The sequence below is a fragment of the Natator depressus genome, chromosome 17, assembly GCF_965152275.1.
Source record: "Natator depressus isolate rNatDep1 chromosome 17, rNatDep2.hap1, whole genome shotgun sequence".
In the NCBI taxonomy this organism is placed as follows: domain Eukaryota; kingdom Metazoa; phylum Chordata; order Testudines; family Cheloniidae; genus Natator; species Natator depressus.
Window position 1 is genome coordinate 22,224,794 of NC_134250.1, and position 18,858 is coordinate 22,243,651.

Sequence of the window (18,858 nt, forward strand, 5' to 3'; positions counted from 1 at the left end):
GCTACCTCACAGACAGACCCGTCTGAATTCATGAATGTCCTCATCCCAATCTTACTGAGGTTGTTTGGAGTCAAAGCAGGCCCTAAGTGCCTTTCATAGCCTTGTAAGTCTAGTTCCATTTCAAGTGAAACGTTTGTAGAGTGCTTTACGACCATGTGACAGAAGAGGGTTTAAAAGTGCAAAATATTTTGTGTTCTGATAGAATATTGCAAAAAAGATATCTTTCCTGCCTCCTGCTGTACATTGGCCTTTCCCGCCGTCTGCCTGTGAGGGATCTGTTTTTCTCCCAGTTCTTGGGCTTTGTGTTTTGGTTAGTGAGTTGGAAATTGTGGCCTGTTCTCCTTCATATCATTGCAGATAAGTAAATACTGGGAAGTTAATTTTTAAAAGCTTGCAGAGTGGGGTGATGACCCAAGAGCTATGTAACTGGCTTGATAAACAGACTGAAGTGGATCTAGCTGTTGAAACTGTAACAAGTGAAACGTGGATACTATGAACTATAAGAGAAGATAAAACAGCCATTGCATATACACTACTTTTTGTTTTTTGATTACCTTTCACTCTGCATGAACTACATGAGCAGATTTGGATTAACTCCTAGCGAATTTGACAATGGCTTTTCTTTTAAGCTTGAATTTCAGTGTAAGGGTACATATACACAGCAGAAAGACACCCTCTTCCCCCTGGCAGCAAGTCTCAGAGCCTGGCTTGACTGACTCAGGTTTGCGCTGCAGGGTTAAAAATAGCCATGTAGACATTCAGGATTGGGCTGGAGCCCAAGGTCATAAACCCAGCAAGGTGGGGAGGGTCTGGGAGGCTAGGCTCTAGCCTGAGCCCAAATGCCTACACTGCTATTTTTAGCCCAGTAGCATGAGCCCCATGAGGCAGCGTATGTTGAGCTGGGCTTGGAGATTCACTGCCGTTGGGGTTTTTTGTTGTGTAGACGTATCCTAAATGGGATTAGGGCCTGAGTACTTCTAAATCTGGGTTAGTCCTATCTGAGACACTGTGTGGGGCAAATGGGTAGAACATCTTGGTCCTTAGTGCATCTTAGTGAACATTTCCAACGCTACCACTTGTAAGTGCGAACAATTCAGTATGTTGTGGCATCATGAGCAGTAGGATATTGAAATGGGGGGGCAGGGCTTCATAGAATCATGAGCAACAAGCAGTGTGGGTTAATCTAAAGAACAAATCCTGCCTGACACACTTGATGGCTTTTTAGGTAGAATTATAAAACTAGAGAATAAGTATGTGTGCTATAACTGGGTTTTAGTGGCACATTTTGTAATGTCTGTCCAAAATTTACAAAAATAATTCAAATAGACTTGGAGAAGAACAGTATCATCTGGAGTGAAAACTAGCTGAAAGACTACAAACAAAAGAGAGACAAGGTGGGTGAGGTAATATCCTTTATTGAACCAGCGTCTGTTGGTAAAAGACAAGCTTTTGAGCTACACAGAGCTCTTCTTCAGGTCTTGTTAAATGAGAATGTAGCGTTGAAGGAAGAATCCAATGGCTGGTATAGAGTTTGGATAAAATAATGAAGACTGAACCATGTTAATCTAGAATAAGATGATAACCTAGGTGATGTGAGGATCAATAAAGACCACAAAAGGACTCTGATTGGAAAAACAGACAAAAAATGACAAACAGATTAGACAAATGCCAACTAATGCTTTAAACCCAAATATTCAGTGAGCAGAAGAAAGCAGAGAAGCCGTAATGCTGAAGAGACCTGTGTGTGATGGGAGACAGCAAATTAGGTAGGGGTTTGTAGTGCATTGTGGGGGCTTCTTGTACAACTATGTCACCGAGTAAGGAGGTGACACTCAGGTGTACCTGCCTTCATTTCTGGGCACCTCGATCCCAAAAAGATATTGACAAATTTAGAAGGGAGTAAATAAGAGGAACAGAAATGATCATAGGGCTGGGAGTATTGACTGTTTTTGAATAGAGTTGAATCATTTGTTTCTTGGCAAACTAAGGTGGGAACCATCTACAAGTATATATGATGGGTATAAATGCTAGTGAAGGGAAAGTTACTCAGTGGACTACGAGGGTAAATAAAGGCTAGATTGGAGTCCATAATATTTAGAGATGGCATTCCCTTTCAGGCCACAGGTGAGCTGTTGAAGGAATATTGTGGGAACTTCACTCTTACTGTGTTCTGTGTATTGGGCTGTGAATAAATACAGCATTCTTTCAGAGCCAGTAATGTCAATCATAAATCACAAGTGTCTGAGAATAAACTAGGCTTTAAGCAGTTACAGCCAATCAGATCCTAATCAAACTGTATTCGTGATTAGTGTTTGAATGTTGCTGATTGTGGTTTTTGTTCTAGAATCCTCTGCAGATGAAAGGAACGGTTCCATAACTGAGGGAGGCCTACCTCTAGCCCGCAAACATTGCTTCCATGTTTTGGGAGGAAGGAGGAAGGAACGTTGTTTCATCTGGAGAGCTCAGAATTGAGGATGCTGCAAGCCTGTTCTCGGTTTTATATGTACAACGTATTTTTCCAGATATTAATTCCTGTTTGTGAAATCTTGAGTCTCAATCTTCGAAAATAAGATTAGACTCTGCTGTAGAAAAGGAGAGACTGCCCCTCGGGCTTTACTCTCTCTCATTACTGGAGTCCTGGATTATTCCCAGAAGCTGATATTTACTTTATTTTGAAGCAGACTTTCTCAGTCTTCTCCGACCTCTTCCAAGTTTTGGGCTGCTCAGAGGAAATACGTAAATAAAAGTAGGATGCCATGGAATTTGTATTTACGCAGATTGTTCGTAGAATAATTATGTTTAAAATTTGGTTTTGTTTTGAAAAAATAAACAGATCTATGGGAAATAACCCTAGCAGGACTGGCCCCAGTTTATTGTCCAAGGGTGATTTTTTTTTTTTTTTTTAAGAAGCTAAAGTGAGGAATCAGAATTTGAAAACGTGATTTGGTTTGTCTTGCCAACTTGCTGCTTCACTTGTTAGATAATACAAGATGTTCTGCTTTATGAACATTCTCGTGCATATTGATGCTAAATCCCAAGTTACTTCAGAATATACTCCTTAGCTTTTCCTCTTCCCCCAAGTATCAGATCTCCCCACTTAGTTCATGTAGATTTCCCTTTGGAGAAAAAAATGCACTTTCCCTGAATTGTTTTTGAATGGTTGTGCCTTGCAGAGTGACTGAGTTGTTAAATGTAGATTTGAATGCATGCTAATGAACAACATACAGCAAATACAAAATCAGTAAGAAACCTTACAAAGATTCCATGGAAGGGGAAACTGGCAAAGCAGAACGTACTGCTCCCACCCTGTACGTCCCAGCTCATGCCCTCTAGACATTGCACATCAGTGGTAAGGAAATGAGCAGGGTGTGAAGGAGAATCACCCCTGGTGAATGCACATTCCAGAGACTGCTTGCCAAGAAAGAAACCACTTGAGCTTTCTCAACCTGTTTTTCTCCACCTTCTGGCTCTTGTATTCCACATGAGCAATAAACTTAACTGTTGTTATTGACTGACTTAAATATCGGCAAGCAAAGATAGTACACTGGTAAGTTACAGTGCCGAAAGACTTAATCTGTCAGTGTCTTGTAAGCACAGTACTAAATATTTAATTTACAGCATGATTAATTTATGCTAGACTTTGTTGCTTATGGAGAAAGTACATTCCACACGCCTATTTAGCTAGGCAGAGGGTCAAATTCTCCTCTGTGTCATGATGTAATTCTCCCGTTGACCTCCAGTGACAGTTGCACCTGTCTAACTCAGAGTAAAACTGGGCCCAAAATGAAAGTGTGTGTGGACTTGGTGGATATTAGCACATTAGGAAAAAAGTTAAACTAAGCAGAACAGTTCAGACTTTCATATCTGCTCCTTTTAAAGGATCAGAGGAGCTTAAAACTCTCTCTTTGGGGAGAAGGAAAATGCATCTATATAGTAGCTTTGGCTAATAACTCTCCTAGTTTGTAATAGATTTAGGGACTTGGCTCATGTTAGGTCTTGATTAATAGCACATTGCAGTAATCCACAACTGAACTCCGTACGGTGCATGCCAGGAAGGCTTAGCTGGGTCATTAGGTGTGAGTTACGAAGCCAACACACAAGTAGATAAAATTGTAAACATGAACTATCATTTCTGTTTTGTGCATGTATCTGATCTTGCTTCACTTGACAGATTTTTCTACAGGCCTCAGTAACGATTGAGACCTAATCTTACTCCTTGTCCTAACTGTTCTTTTGTCAGATGTAATGTGCAGCCAGCTTCTCAGGCAAGTTATATTTTAGCTCTGTGTGCTGTTTTTCTTTCAGGATGATAAATATTAGGGGGTCATGTCTCTTTTAGGCACTGATAGGTTTGAAGAAACAAGTTGATACCGAAGATGTTAAAATGAGTCTTGTAGATTTTATTGACTAGACACTAGGTGGCAATATATCCCTCTTCTTCATAAATACAGGCAACTTTTATGGGTTAGTGTCTGTCTGACTTTTATATTGCTGAATATTAATAATCTTTTCTACAAATGGTTCTGATTACTTCCTTGATCAGAAGCTGATAGCACTTCCCTGCTAGAATCAGAGAGCTTTCGTATCTCATGACTCCACATGAGGACGAGAGAAATTCTTGAAGAAGGCACATATATAATGGAGTTCCACTACATAGCTACCCATGTCTTCAGCAGCAGGAGCTTTCCACTACGCTTCCAGACCTTATCCAGCAGCTAGCTTTGTCCAGCATGGTCACTGTAGGAGAGCTAGCATGCTGTCATTCGTGGTTAATGAACACAGGTGCTGTACAGTTAGGGATGGAAACCTATAGAATCTATGTCAGTATTTGACTCCATCTTATGCAAAGGCTGAATCTGCCAGCTACTAACGTTATACACTGTGATTTGCAGAGTCTAAGGCCCAGATCCCGCAGAAATCTCAAGTCTCTGCTTAACATTATGCATGTGAATAGTCTTGTTCAATGGGACTGCTCAGAGTGTATAAAGTTAAGCAGTGGTGTAAGGTTGCAGGATTGGGCCCTGGGTCCAGAAGGGGACCTTTGTGATCATTTGCTGCCTGGCACAGGCCATAGAATTTCACACAGTAATTCCTGCAGTGAAAGGAGTTATCCTTTTAATTTGGGAGGGGGCTAAATTCACAAGGGGATGTAGAGTAGCAGCCGTGTTAGTCTGTATTCGCGAAAAGAAAAGGAGTACTTGTGGCACCTTAAAGACTAACAAATCGGAGGAAAAGGCAGAGGTATCCCTTATACCCAGTGATTAGGGCACCCACCTGGAGCATGGACTTGAACCCAGGTCTCCCTATCACAGGTGAGTGCTCTAGGTGCTACACTATTGGTTATTTTGGGGTGGGGGTCTGTCTCTCCTGTAGGAGTTGTTTCACTTGGTGTAAATTAAACATTCACCAGAACAGGACCTAGAACCCAAGTGTCTCCTGACCCAGGTGAGTGCCCTAACCACCAGACTACACTCCTCCTCACTCGGTGGCTCAATGAATATTTATTGGAGATTCATCCCAGAATAGCAAAGAGCCTGGTGGTTAGGAAGGGGGGGTTGAACCTGGGTTTTCCAAATGCCAGGTGAGGGCCCTAACTACTGGGGTGGGGGGTGAATTTCTGTCTCCTGCTCCGTGAAACACTTTTTGACTCCAAACTGTTTTGTGTCTGAATTTTCAATTAATCAAAAATAGTGGAAAAATTTCAGTTTTCAGTTGACCTGAAACAAAACACAAACTTTTTTTTTTTTTTAAACTGCAGGAAGCCAATAAAAGAGTTTCTCCCCTCTCTACCTGTGGATTACCTTGAGCACATCCCTAGGAAGACAGCCAGTCCACGTGATTTAACTAGAGCTTGCCCAAAAATACCAGTTATTTCCTGCAGGAAATGTGGATAATTTCTCTTCTGAAATTTACCATGAAAATTTTTCAGCTTCTCCACAAAAAACAAAACAAAAAAAGATGAAGAAAAATGGAAATTTTTACCAAAATCCAAACAATTTTACTGAGAATTTTAGGGGCTTTTTTTACTCATGAACCCAGAAAACTAACCAAAATGAAAAATATCCATGAAAATTTAATTTTGATCAAAAAGCTATCTTTCATCAAAAGAAAATGTTTTTGATGAAAAACTTCAACCAGCTGTAGAACTAACCACATCCCTTGGTATGCTATTCCAAGAGTTCGTTACCTTCACCATTCAAAAGTTGTCCTAGTTCCAGTTTGGATTTTTCAAATGTCAACATCTGGCCCTGGGATCTGGTTATGCCTTTGTCTGCTAAATTAAGAAACACATAATATCAGCTATATTTTCCCTATGTAGGTACTTGACCTTAGCCAAAAGACCAGGACATAGTCTGCTCCCACTTCTACCCTGCAGTCTGTGAAGCTAAGATGAAACATATTAATTCTAAAAAATAAACTAACACATTGGCTCTTATGTGCCGGAGAGATGAGTCAGTATTTCCTGGTTATTGCCAGCTCTTACAAATTGCTTCTTTGCTAGTAACCACACAAGAAATATAATGCAAATGTAAATACAACTGAAATTACTAGAGCGTGAATACCATGGTATCTTGGTTTTCAACAGCTAGGCATCCAGGGTAAGCTAAGGTACCAGCTGCATGGTACCTCACATTGTCTTCCATTTCTGAGGTGGGTTCAGCGGGCTCTGTCTTCTGGATGGAGTCACGGTAAGCTAGAACTGTAGGTAGGTAAGCAAAAGCTTCGGGATGGCGATGACCCCACTGCCTTCCATACTTAGAAGGTTGCATTCTTCTCCGCTCACCGCCACTGTGACTGCTTGGCCATGGAAGATCTAAGCTCCCACACAAGTTGGTTGGCTACCAGCATTGTAACTACTTGGTCGATGAGGGTGAGAGCTCCTTCCTTTCCAAACAGTGGGTCAAATACATCAGGGGATGCATGAGTGGGTGACAGTCTAAGCTTGGCATGAACATACTCTGTAGGGGGCTGGAAAACCATGAGAGTTTCCCCAGCAACTGTTCATCTTTTTCTATGGCCCCCAGACTCTGAGCTGAGATCTCCTCCGCACAGATTGTCAGGAGATGCAGACACCTAGCTAAGAACGGATGGCGGGAGAGATGGAGGGCCACCAGGACCCCGACTGGCTTCTGGCTCCCTGGGAGTCTGAATTGTCCATTTGTTGAATATTCTAAGTTGCTCCACTCGGTGAAGCTTGTGACCATCTGAGGAGACCGTATCATCTAGCGGCTAGGGCACTGGCATGGCAATCTGAAGCCCTGGGTTCTAGTCCTGCCTCTGCCCCTGGTGTCCTGCATGACCTTACACAAGCGACGTTGCCTCACTGAGGTTCTTTTCCCCTCCCACCGTTCATCCATCTTGTTTATTTGGAGTAGAATTTCTGTGCAACACCTAGCATGTCGAGACCTCTCGGCACTGCTGTCATATAAATCACACTGCTCTGTGCCTGTTTGCGTATATGACCGTAGGGACTCTAATAGCTAATGATCATCTTCCCCTGTGGCCGTGGTCAGGGCTGGAGTGCTCAGTGTCACAGGAGCCAGGCCAAGGGTTCTGCTGGAGGGAGAGGACGTGAACCAAAGGGGTTTTGTTTTTAAAGCAGTTTTCCAGTATAATTTTACACTGGAGCAGATGCCCAGGAATAACAGCCCAGTGCCCCTGTGGGGCCCTCAGAAGCAAGGTGTGTATCTCAGGAGGTTATCACAGTGCATCTCCCCTCTCTGCTCACTTTCATCTGGAGCTGGAGGGATGCAGGAATTCAGTCACTTCTTGCTTGATGCAACCTGTCACTTTCCCAAATTCATTATAGTCGCCTCTCACTGCTTCCTCTTCTCAGAGCTGGTGAAATCTATTTCACTGCAGGGATTTCCCAGGCCGCCTGAGCGGCGGCCCGGCTGTAACACAGGCTGCTTGAGAAGCCCTTTACTCCCGGCTGCTGTTTCTGAAACTCAGCGAGCGGAAACTGCCCACTGGCGCCAGCTGACTCGCAGCCGTGAACCCCAGAACTGGCGCCTTGAGCGCTACTATTTTTGCATGTTCTGTTCTCCTCCTCCCCTCGTTTGCGTTGGCAGTTGCTGGAGAATGGAGCTGATTTAATTGGCAGTTGTGTTTGTGGCCAGGGTGTTATGAAAAGGTTTTCTGTCTCTCTGTAAGTTACACTGACTGTGTTTTCATTCTTAATATAATATTCACTTCATTATTAGTTGAAAGAGGTTCTTTTGCAGAAAAAAGTCCCTCTTCCAAAAATATCTATAAAAGTTTCTTCATGCAGCACTATTCTGAGGGCTGGGCTTTTCTGGTGGAAGGGAAGTGAGAAACCTGATGGTATCTGGGATTTAAACAGAAATTCCTTTCTTTCCCAGGGTGGTGGAACACTGCCCCAGTCTGCTGGTACCGCTACTGGCTGCAAAATCGAGCCACCCTCATGCCTTCTCCCAAACGGCGATGGAGCGGGTTCTTTGTATGTGAGGAATGAGGTTCTCTGAGGGCAAATTCAGAGGAGATCTGTGCAGTCCAGTTTTGGGGTTCATTTGCTTTTTTCTGTCACAGGATTTCCCTGTTATTGTATGTTGGTTTAAGGGGGATTTTTCTCTTCGGAGCAGAGATGCAAGTGGTTGTCTGCTGCCAGCATTGTCCAGTGGACTGAAAACTGGCATTTCCTGACACAACTTGATCACGCATCATAGAGGCTCAATCTCAGGAAATCCTGTGTGTGCTTCACAAGGTTACTCAGCTCATTCCTTTAGTAGGTGGTAAAGACTTTTCCTGCATCAGTCGGGTTTAGGGGGATGGAGCTACATTACATGTATTTTATTTAAATCCATTCTCCTTTGAAAGGGGACTGATGCAGCGAGGGCTTTCTTGCCTTGGAGAATGCAGCTGCAAGGTGATGTGAGGTGGCGTTTCCAGCTCAGTAGCTAGTTCTAACCCATTCCCTGGGAAAGCCACAAACCCCATGGCCTGTGGGTGGGGAGTGAAAAGGGCTGGAGAACCTTTCAGGCATGCTGTGGGGCTTCAGGTGGTTCGTCGTCTACAGAGCATCCAGTCTTTCACAGCCCAGGAGAAACATTGAGGTCTCAGGCACACACACAGGCTGGAGGCCTTGCTTAGTCCAGGGGTTAACAGGTTTGTTTTCATCTCTTGTGTTCTTGCTGAAGTGCAGGGCAGTGGGGGGAAGGAGAGAGCACTCACATCCTGAGACGGTTTTGTTTGCTGAGTTAGTCGCAGCGCTTGACACATTCAGGTCATTTTGCATGGTCTGATAAACTTGAGGCTCCAGCCTCAGAAATGCCTCCTCATCCAGGCCACCTGGAAAGGGAGCCGGGCTCCTGGCCATCACCCTGAGAGCAGCAGGCTAACACTGGGCAAACCATTGTGTTTTTGCTGTAAATAATACACAGCAGCTGGCAGTTCACCTTTGGAGGGGCGGAAACTACTTGAATGCATCACGCTTATCAACAGCTTTCTGCTGGGCACTGCCCTTTCGCTCGTTCCATTTGCATGGAGACCTTGATGTCAGTGTAGGGCTGTGTCTGGAGAAACAAGTTGTAGGACAGCATGAATGTAAAATGTGTCACCAGTGGAAACTGGCCGAGACAGCTCAGCACAAGGTGTGACTGAGGGGAGACCTGGCTTCCGTGAAAGCCCTGTTCTCTGGGGCCCATGGAGGTCCCTGGTTTTGTGTTGGCTTTGGGAATGTGGCTAACTAGGGGGTTACATGTCCGATGTAGGGTTTGGCCACAAGCCGGAAGTCAGAGTAATGTCACACTCTGCTCACTGTTCAAATCCAGCCCGTGGCAGTAACGAACGAAATGTTGACCAGGTAGAGATCCTTCACTGGTCTCCAGTCGGCTTTTATCAGAAACTTCCCTCATAGCTGGACATGGGATGGGGAGGCTGAGGAGTGACCGGGACATGGACCTGAACCCTTTTCTCATTCACGTAGGTGACCTGGCCATGGCCATGTGCAGCTGCTCCAGCTGCTGAGCCCCAGAGAGATCTCCCTTCCCCCTCCTGCCATTCCCCCCCCCGGGAAGGGCCAGCACGATTGCTCATGAGCTTGTCTCAGCTTGATGGTCTCTCTGTACACATCTGACACGAACATGATTTTAATATACATTACCCTGTAAATTGAGTAGGATACTGTAACCTTAGAGAAGGGTCTGGGATGTGGCCTCTCGATGCTCCGGTGATAAGTGCATTAGAAATACCGTGGCGAGAGATTTCTTTCACAAAGCCCTTAATAGACTAGACTCTCAAACAAAAGCAGACCCTGCAAAAAGGAATCAAAGGCTGATCCACACAGTTGCTGGGGCACAGCTCCTCTGACAGGCCTTCTGCCACAGGGGTTATGCTAGGGCAGCTCACAAGGGGCTGCGAACTTGCGTCTGAGTTAATCATTCAGAGCTTTGCTTTCCAAGGATTTTTAGAACTCAGCTGCAAATAAAATTGCACTGCTGGCTGCCACCAGCTGCACAGGATCCCGTGAAGAGGAAGCTAGACAGAACTCCTCTTCCTTTAAATGTTGAAACAAGAAAATGGCGTGGCCTCGTTTGAGTTATGGAATTGAAAGGGAGCAAATTGAAGACGCCTTTGGATCGGTACAACTCACCCCTGCTGTGATTTATGAAATGAAATGATTCAACTATTTTTTTAAAAAACTACTTTGGGCTAACTACCCCCCCACCCCCGTAAAGTCTCCAAGACATTTGTCTTTGAAAGGTGGTTACTGTACACAGACAGGAACTAGTACAAGGCCCCTATGCCTATCAGTAGAACTCAATCAGTATGAATAGCAGGTGTAGCTTTCATTACAGCAGCTGGGATTGGATGCGGGAAGGACGGCTGTCATGATCCAGGACCCAAACCAAGCATTGATTCTGGCCTTAGGAAGAAATGTCTCCTTGGGGCACTTTATTGCAGAATTCGGCGGCAGCATCTAGTTCTGGCCACTCTGAGACAAGAGTCCAGCCCTGACCCACTGTTCTGAGCCTGCTCTGGAATTCCTGCATTGTTCCCTGTGCCTTGGGGAAGGAGAGGCCCACCTCACCCTGCATGATATGCTTATTGATTCTGTGTTCTCAAACCCCTTCCCTGGGAGGTCATGCTCTCAATGTGTCCTAATGCAGTCCGCCTGTGCAGTAACCGGTGTTTGGTCTAACCCGTATCAAGTATCTAACTGTTCCTACATCCATGACTCTTTCCACACTCATCCCATCAGGTCTCGCAAGCTCAGCAGGGTTGATCCAGACCAGTACTTGGATGGCAGGCTTCCCTGGAACGCCGAGGTACCCCATTAGAATATTCCCTCCCCCCCGAGTCTGTACGGAGCACTACCTGGTCATGCCATGGTGCTGCTGGAGATCCTGCCTTTTGAGTGAGACTTTAAAACAAATCTAAAAAACGAGTCTGAAGATTTATGCTCGTTAAAGCTCTCATGGCACTTTCCACAAGCTGAATGAGGGTGGTTTTAACATTCAGTCCATGAGCTAGTTCTAGTTCCCCTGCAGTCTGAGTTCTGTCTCGTTTTCATCCCTGTAGAATCATAGAATATGAGGGTTGGAAGGGACCTCAGGAGGTCATCTAGTCCAACCCCCTGCTCAAAGCAGGACCAATCCCCAACTAAATCATCCCAGCCAGGGCTTTGTCAAGCCTGACCTTAAAAACTTCTAAGGAAGGAGATTCCACCACCTCCCTAGGTAACCCATTCCAGTGCTTCACCACCCTCCTAGTGAAATAGTGTTTCCTAATATCCAACATAAATCTCCCCCACTGCAACTTGAGACCATTACTCCTCGTTCTGTCATCTGGTATCACTGAGAACAGCCTAGATCCATCCTCTTTGGAACCCCCTTTCAGGTAGTTGGAAGCAGCTATCAAATCCCACCTCATTCTTCTCTTCTGCAGACTAAATAATCCAAGTTCCCTCAGCCTCGTGTCATACATCATGTGCTCCAGCCCCCTAATCATTTTTGTTGCCCTCCGCTGGACTCTTTCCAATTTTTCCACATCCTTCTTGTAGGGTGGGTCCCAAAACTGGACACAGTACTCCAGATGTGGCCTCACCAATGCCGAATAGAGGGGAATGATCACATCCCTCAATCTGCTGGAAATGTTCCTACTTATACAGCCCAAAATGCCATTAGCCTTCTTGGCAACAAGGACACACTGTTGACTCATATCCAGCTTCTCATCCACTGTAACCCCTAGGTCCTTTTCTACAAAACTGCTGCCTAGCCATTCGGTCCCTAGTCTTTAGCAGTTCATGGGGTTCTTCCGTCCTAAGTGCAGGACTCTGCACTTGTCCTTGTTGAACCTAATCAGATTTCTTTTGGCCCAATCCTCTAAATTGTCTAGGTCCCTCTGTATCCTATCCCTACCCTCCAGCGTATCTACCAGTTTAGTTTATCTACATCTCCTAGTTTAGTGTCATCTGCAAACTTGCTGAAGATGCAATCCACACCATCCTCCGGATCATTAATAAAGATATTGAACAAAACCGGCCTCAGGACCAACTCTTGTGGCACTCTACTTGATACCGGCTGCCAACTGGACATGGAGCCATTGATCACTACCCATTGAGCCCGACGATCTAGCCAGCTTTCTATCCACCTTATAGTCCATTCATCCAGCCCATACCTCTTTAACTTGCTGGCAAGAATACTGTGGGAGACCGTATCAAAAGCTTTGTTAACATCAAGGAATAATATGTCCACTGCTTTCCCCTCATCCACAGAGCCAGTTATCTCCTCATAGAGCACTGAGCTGCACAAACGTCCCCTCACAACGTCCCTGTGAGGCAGGGACAGACTAGTCCCATTTTACAGACAGACAGACAGACTGAGGCACAGAGAGACTACTGCCCAGATCCTCCAGGCTCCGAACTTCCACTGATTGCAGGATCTGGGCCTAAATGACTCTCCCACCGTCATGCAGACAGTCTGTGGCAGAGCAGGGAATTGACCCTAGGTGTCCTCCAGGGCCTTTATGACACAACTACCTTGACCGTGCTTTTCCTTCACTTTCTGTCCTCAAGTATTGTGCAGTGTTGCTGTGTGCTGTTAAATCAGCTGCCATGTTCCACTTGAGAAGTGGCTGCATTTCAGTAGTGGGTAAAGCCATCCCCCTAGATCTTCATTATCTACCTCATAACCATGATGAGACATAATTAATGTTTTATACATGCTTTGAACTCCTCAAATGAAAGGCACGGAGAAGCGTATAGCAGTAGTATTGCACAAGTACATATTTCTTCTTCTTTTAAAGGAATGTAAACACACACAACCCCCCATTGTGTCTGGCTTCAAAATGCAGAAGCCAAGTGAATGTGTTTCTTTTCCCTGTTGTCAGCTATGATCATTCTTTACAGTCCTGGGAAATGCATTAGGGACGGTCCCGTGTAATTATGATCATTCAAGAATGAGGCATAATTGGTAAAAATTAGCAGTTGTTTCAGTGAATGTCTGTTTGCTTTTGCTACTGATGCCGGTTTCTGTAGCACGGATGACACCGTCGTCTCCATCCCCGTGCAGGGAAAACTCTCTTGAGTGTACCAGTACAAAAGCTCTTTAAGGATAGAGTTAAAGCTAGTTATTTATAGGCCATGAACAGAAAAAACCTCCTCAGAATGTTATGCTTTAAAAAGAGCTTTAACATCTAAAACTCAGAAAACTGAGTTAACTTGCCAAGCCAGTCTGGACAGACTCCATATTCGTGACCCGTATCCTGGCCTACTGTCCCCCTAACGGGCATCTATGAAGTATTATAGCAACTCACAAACTCGGGGTCCTTGGCATTAAACTGGGTTGAACTTGGTCCTGTATGTTGTGGATGAAAATGCATCTATGTGGCCCATGGATGAAGAATAGCATCTAAGGGCTTGTCTTCACTGCAGCGTGAGTTAGTACACAAAGGGGTTACTCCGCTTGACAGTTAACGCAAGTTATAACTCGAGTGTTGCCCCTAATTTGAGTCCTGGCTGTGCACACAAACCCTTCACTTGAGTGCAATGGTGCTTTTAACTCCAGCTGGCTGGCCTGAGAGAGGGTAGAAGCTAAAATCCAAGTGAAATGCAACTCATCAGCTGCTAGCACGACCACTCTGTAGTGTGTATGCAGGTTGGCGCCACTCAAGTCGTGCTAGGTCTCCACTTCCTTCCCACAATTCCCCCATGTGCCCAGAAAGGACAGGCAAGTTCTCCCACAATTCACTTGGCAGGAGTCCCCAGAGCAGCTCAGCCTGCTGCAGTGCTAAGAACCCTGGGATATGCCCCACAAGGCTGAGCACCTGTGAGTGAGTGCAGCGCCAGTCTGAATGCAGCAGCTCGATATTCTTCTGCCATGTGGGCATGCTCACTCGAACCAGGCTAACTGGAGAGGAGTAACCTGAGTGTTGATAACTCAAGTTAACCATGCCACGGAGACAGACCCTCAGGGTAATATCAGGAGGGTGAGTGAAGTGGATCCAGGGGGTTTCTCATCTGTTTGTTGGCTTCTCTGGCTCCTAGTGCAGTGGGGCTGGGAAGGGATGTCTCTGGGAGCAGTGTGGAGAGTAAAGGAAGGTATGGTGATATTGGCTCATAGTATGAGAATAACCTTTGAGAGGATTGGGACTCCAGTCCGCGTGTGGAAGGTGTAGACGAGGTGGTGGTGGGTCAGGTCTGTGGTGACTGGTACTTACCTGCAATCTGGGGTAGCACAGTCTGGAAATGTAGATGTGAAGGGTGGGCTTGGTAGGGGGTTTTTCTAGTCTCAGGTGGAGTCTCAGCAGGGTTAGGGGCTCAGAGGTAAGGAAAGGTGTGAAGCCCTAGCCTGGAACTTCCTGACTTTCACATATTTTGTTTTCTTGTGCTTCAGCGTTCTAGTGGGACCCTCCTTTACAAGGTGTCTCTTATCTCCAGCACTCCGGCCTGACTCTCCTGCTTGGCAGCCTCCTTACCGCTTGGTCATTCTGCCTGTTAACACTCGAGGGAATTTTATTAAATGGTGAATGTGTAATAGAAAAGTTAATGGGGGTTAGTAGCCTCCCCTCGCCTACATTTACCCCAAGTTAAATGTTCCAATACTCCTCTGCCAACCAATTCCCCCTTGCTTGAGGCCTCTCTTCAGACCCTTCAACTTCTCCGTTGTTCTTTGCAGAATGACTGTTGTATACAATGTTCTGTGGGCTGTGCAGAGTCTGTGGCCCATGGATAGTTATTGGGCCAAGGTACAAGCTGATGGCCAGTTTGGTCAGACAAGAAGCAGTATGCGTAAGTCCAGTTATTAATCTGGATAAAATGAAGTCCCTCACCATTACCATCAAGCAGTCTCCAGCTCCAGATTTACAACCAGCTCGACTAATGTTAACTAATGTCCAGACAAGGAGGACTTGTTGGCACCTTAGAGACTAACCAGTTTATTTGAGCATAAGCTTTCGTGAGCTACAGCTCACTTCATCGGATGCATGCAGTAGAAAACTGATGAAGTGAGCTGTAGCTCACGAAAACTTGTGCTCAAATAAACTGGTTAGTCTCTAAGGTGCCACAAGTCCTCCTGTTCTTTTTGCAGATACAGACTAACACGGCTGCTCCTCTGAGACCAAATGTCCAGACCGGACGTTGAGTAGGCAAATATTTGGGCAGCATCACAGGAGTTGCTGGAGGATGGGATGTGAATGCTCCCATAGCAGCACTATTTGGGCGGCCTTTGTGGGGACGTCCTGCTGTCAAGCTTGCTACAAAGCTGCGGATCTATAGAACCACAGTTATACTAGCTCTGCTGTACGGAAGTGAAACGTGGGTGCTCAGCAAGGCTGAAGAACTCTGGAGTGATGTTCTTGAGTCTTGTCTTCATCAGCTGCTCCATGTCACGTGGCAGGACAAGATCAGCAATGAAGATATTCAAAGCTGAACCCAGCAGCTGCCTTAGTCAGCACTGGTTTGGTTTCAGCAGCTTGGTGTGACATATGATAGGAATGGAAGACCAGCTAAATCCGAAGCTTATGTACCAAGGCGTGCTGCCACATGGCCAGTGATCAGGTAGGCACCAAAAGCTTCGGTGGAATGATAAGATTGCCCGTAATGGTCATAAACTGAATATACGATCAGACCCCCTTACACACCTTGCCAGAGATCAGTCTGGGTGGCCCTCCATTTGCAAGGAGGCCAGTCCCTTTGGCATTTGCTGTGATGGTGATGGGTGGTTTACAAGTTCTACCATATTTGCCAGCAGAGATTGAAAACTCCTTGAACTAGTGGGAGGACTCATGGAATTTAAGAGCTTTGGGGCTTGTAAGCTCCTTGACATGAGTAATCTGACTCATTGACCTGACCGGCTCTTCTGGCTGTCTCTGAAGCATGAGAGCTCTGCAAGACCAAGCAATATGCTCTGTAATATCCACTGAGACCTCATGTAGCCTTGGGCTTTGCATCTGCATAGCAAATCACTCCAATTATCTATCCACTCTTATTCAAAATAGCTCTCTGCACTAGTTCTTGTGGAAGGATTTGAAGACACATTTGAAGTTTCTAGACAGAGCTGGATTTTTTTTTCTTTGAAACATGACTGTGTGTGTGTGTGTAAAGACTGGATTTTTCCAGGAGTGGAAATCAATCTGTGTTTTCCAAAGCCCCACATCTCAAAAACGCCTTGTCCAATTAACCTCAAACTTTTCCCCCAAAAATTCTCCTCTGGCAGGAGACCACACATGAAAAGCTTCAGGCAGAAAGGAGCTTTTCTGTGAGCATGCAGTGAAGACAAGGCTCGGGATCAGGGGGCTGAGAATTGGGCTTAAAATGGAAAATGGGGTCTAAGCTTAAAACTGAAGTCGCTGCCCTGGAGTGAGTGTTTGACTCAGTCAGTCTAAGGGGAGAAGAGAGGGTACAGTGGTGATTCCCAGCAATGGGATAGTAAATGGGAGGGGGATGCGGGGGAGGAAGGAACAGAACCTCCCAAGTATTCAGTGGTCAGAGCTAACCACTTCTCCCAGCTGGGTTAGGTTTCAGATGCTTCCCCATTCATAGCGACTGATTGGTTGTTCTCTCTGGGAATTGCTCGCTTTAGCCAATAAGGCAGAGGCAGTTATGGCTGGACACTATGTTTCTGCTCAGGGCTTGGTGTGAGAGCAGCACATGGCAGGGCTGGTGTGGGAGCCGAGAGGCTCTTTCCTAGGTGGAACTGTTGGAGAAGTGCAGAATGTGAGAAGTAATATCAGGGCAAATTGCAGGGACTTTTCCAAATGCTAGTGACTTTGCTTCTGGCTCTTTTCCCAAGAGGCTGTGTTGGTCCCGTACATGACAGCGCGGTTACTTACCTGCCTCAGGTCCTGCTGCTTTTACTGTTTCCCTCAAAACCCTCAGCCAGTGGAATCAGCTCTGCCAAGTGGGGGAGTGCTCCTGGCTTTGGAGGCCCATAGAGCTTGGAAGGAGGGGGAGCATCCCAGCAGCAGAGCAGGACAACAAGACACCTGGCACAGAGTGATGGACCTTCCTGGTCCAGTGCTGTCCCTGGGACCCAGCTATCATGAGACCCAGGAGTCACTAGGATGCCCATCACATTGCACCTAGCATCTGGAGATCAGGAGTGACTGATCTAATCAGGACCTAGTCAGAACATTATGGTTGTGAAGGGGCGGGGAAGGAGGTGGCATGGCTGCTCCTGGAATAGGCTGGCTTTCCAAGCTGTTGCTTTTCCCTCTGTGGTTGAAGCAGATGCAGTGAAGGTGAAAAATGTGGATGCCAGAGGGGGCTGGAGCAGGGAGCGAGAAAGAACCTTTGCTTGTGGAGGATGCTCAGGGCAATTGCGACTAGCCTGTCAGACTCAGGGCAGAACGTGGTCAGCCCAGCCCTCGCTGGTAGCACAAGGCATCTGGATGTTGGGCCCCACCTGGGCCTTTGGCCTCAGCCTTTCTTGTAGCAAATCAAGTGTGGTCGTGAAGTCCCACCTTCTCCACAGCCTTGCCCAGAGCTCTGCACAGCCTTGCAAGGGAGAGGTGAGGCTGCCCAGGTGCCTGATGTGCAGCCATATCATCTGGGCGTGCTGAATGGCTGGGGCACCATGTGTGCTTAGGGCTGCTCAAGAAATAGAGAAAAAAGGCAAAGGAATGGGACTGAAAGAGAGACTCGAACCTGCAGACAGTGGGTTGGGGACCTCTGTCCTGTAGACCCAGGGGAATTAGACCCACAATATCTGATTTTACCCTGAAGGACTCACTGGCAGCAGTATGGCCTCTCCCTATACGTACAGGGTCTGCCTCAGTCCCTGCCCCCTGCAGACGATGGGTTGGAGCTGGGAACTCTTTCCTCCCTCTCTCCTGGGGTTCCCTGGGGGTAGCGTGGGCCAGTGAGCAGGACTCTGGCCTGGGAGACCTGTGCTCCCTTCCTGGCTCTGCCCCTCACCTGCTGGGTGACCACGGGCAAGTCACTCCCCTCACCCCCGGGTCTTGGGTTCCCCGCGCCCTGTCTTGTCTATGTAGATGGTGAACTCTAGTGGGCACAAAGTGGCAAGCACTGCACTGGCATCGGGAGTGCAGCTGCTACAGATGGGCTGCTGACTGCTGCCGACCAGCCAGCCAGGTGTTCTCAGCAGTGACCACAGTGGAGGAGCTTGGCCGTGCGACAAGAGAACTTCTTGGCTCGGCAACTAGGGGGCCAGATTCATCTGCTGCCTCCCGTAGAGCCCCCCCAGGGATGATTCGGCTCTGGGTGTCAAAAGCAGGGGGAGAATCTCCTTCGTTATGGTTCTGCCCCTCCTGGAGTCGGTGGGGACTGAACTGGGCCCCAGGAGGTCTGGGCCCCACCCCATGAAGGCTCAGCCCTGGGAACCAAGGTGATTAGCACCACTGGATGTAGATATCTATGGCAGGAGAAGACTCCTTGGG

General features: G+C 46.5%; 1 protein-coding gene across 1 annotated transcript in view; it reads left to right on the top strand.

The window, feature by feature from the left end:
• The window catches only part of FKBP6 (FKBP prolyl isomerase family member 6 (inactive)), a 47,305-nt gene extending 44,467 nt beyond the window's left edge, over window positions 1-2,838 (top strand). The window contains exon 10 of the mRNA XM_074974313.1: window positions 2,345-2,838. The gene's annotated coding sequence lies outside the window, so the exon portion shown is untranslated. The remainder of the gene's footprint in view (window positions 1-2,344) is intronic.
• The last annotated feature ends 16,020 nt before the right edge of the window (window positions 2,839-18,858 follow it).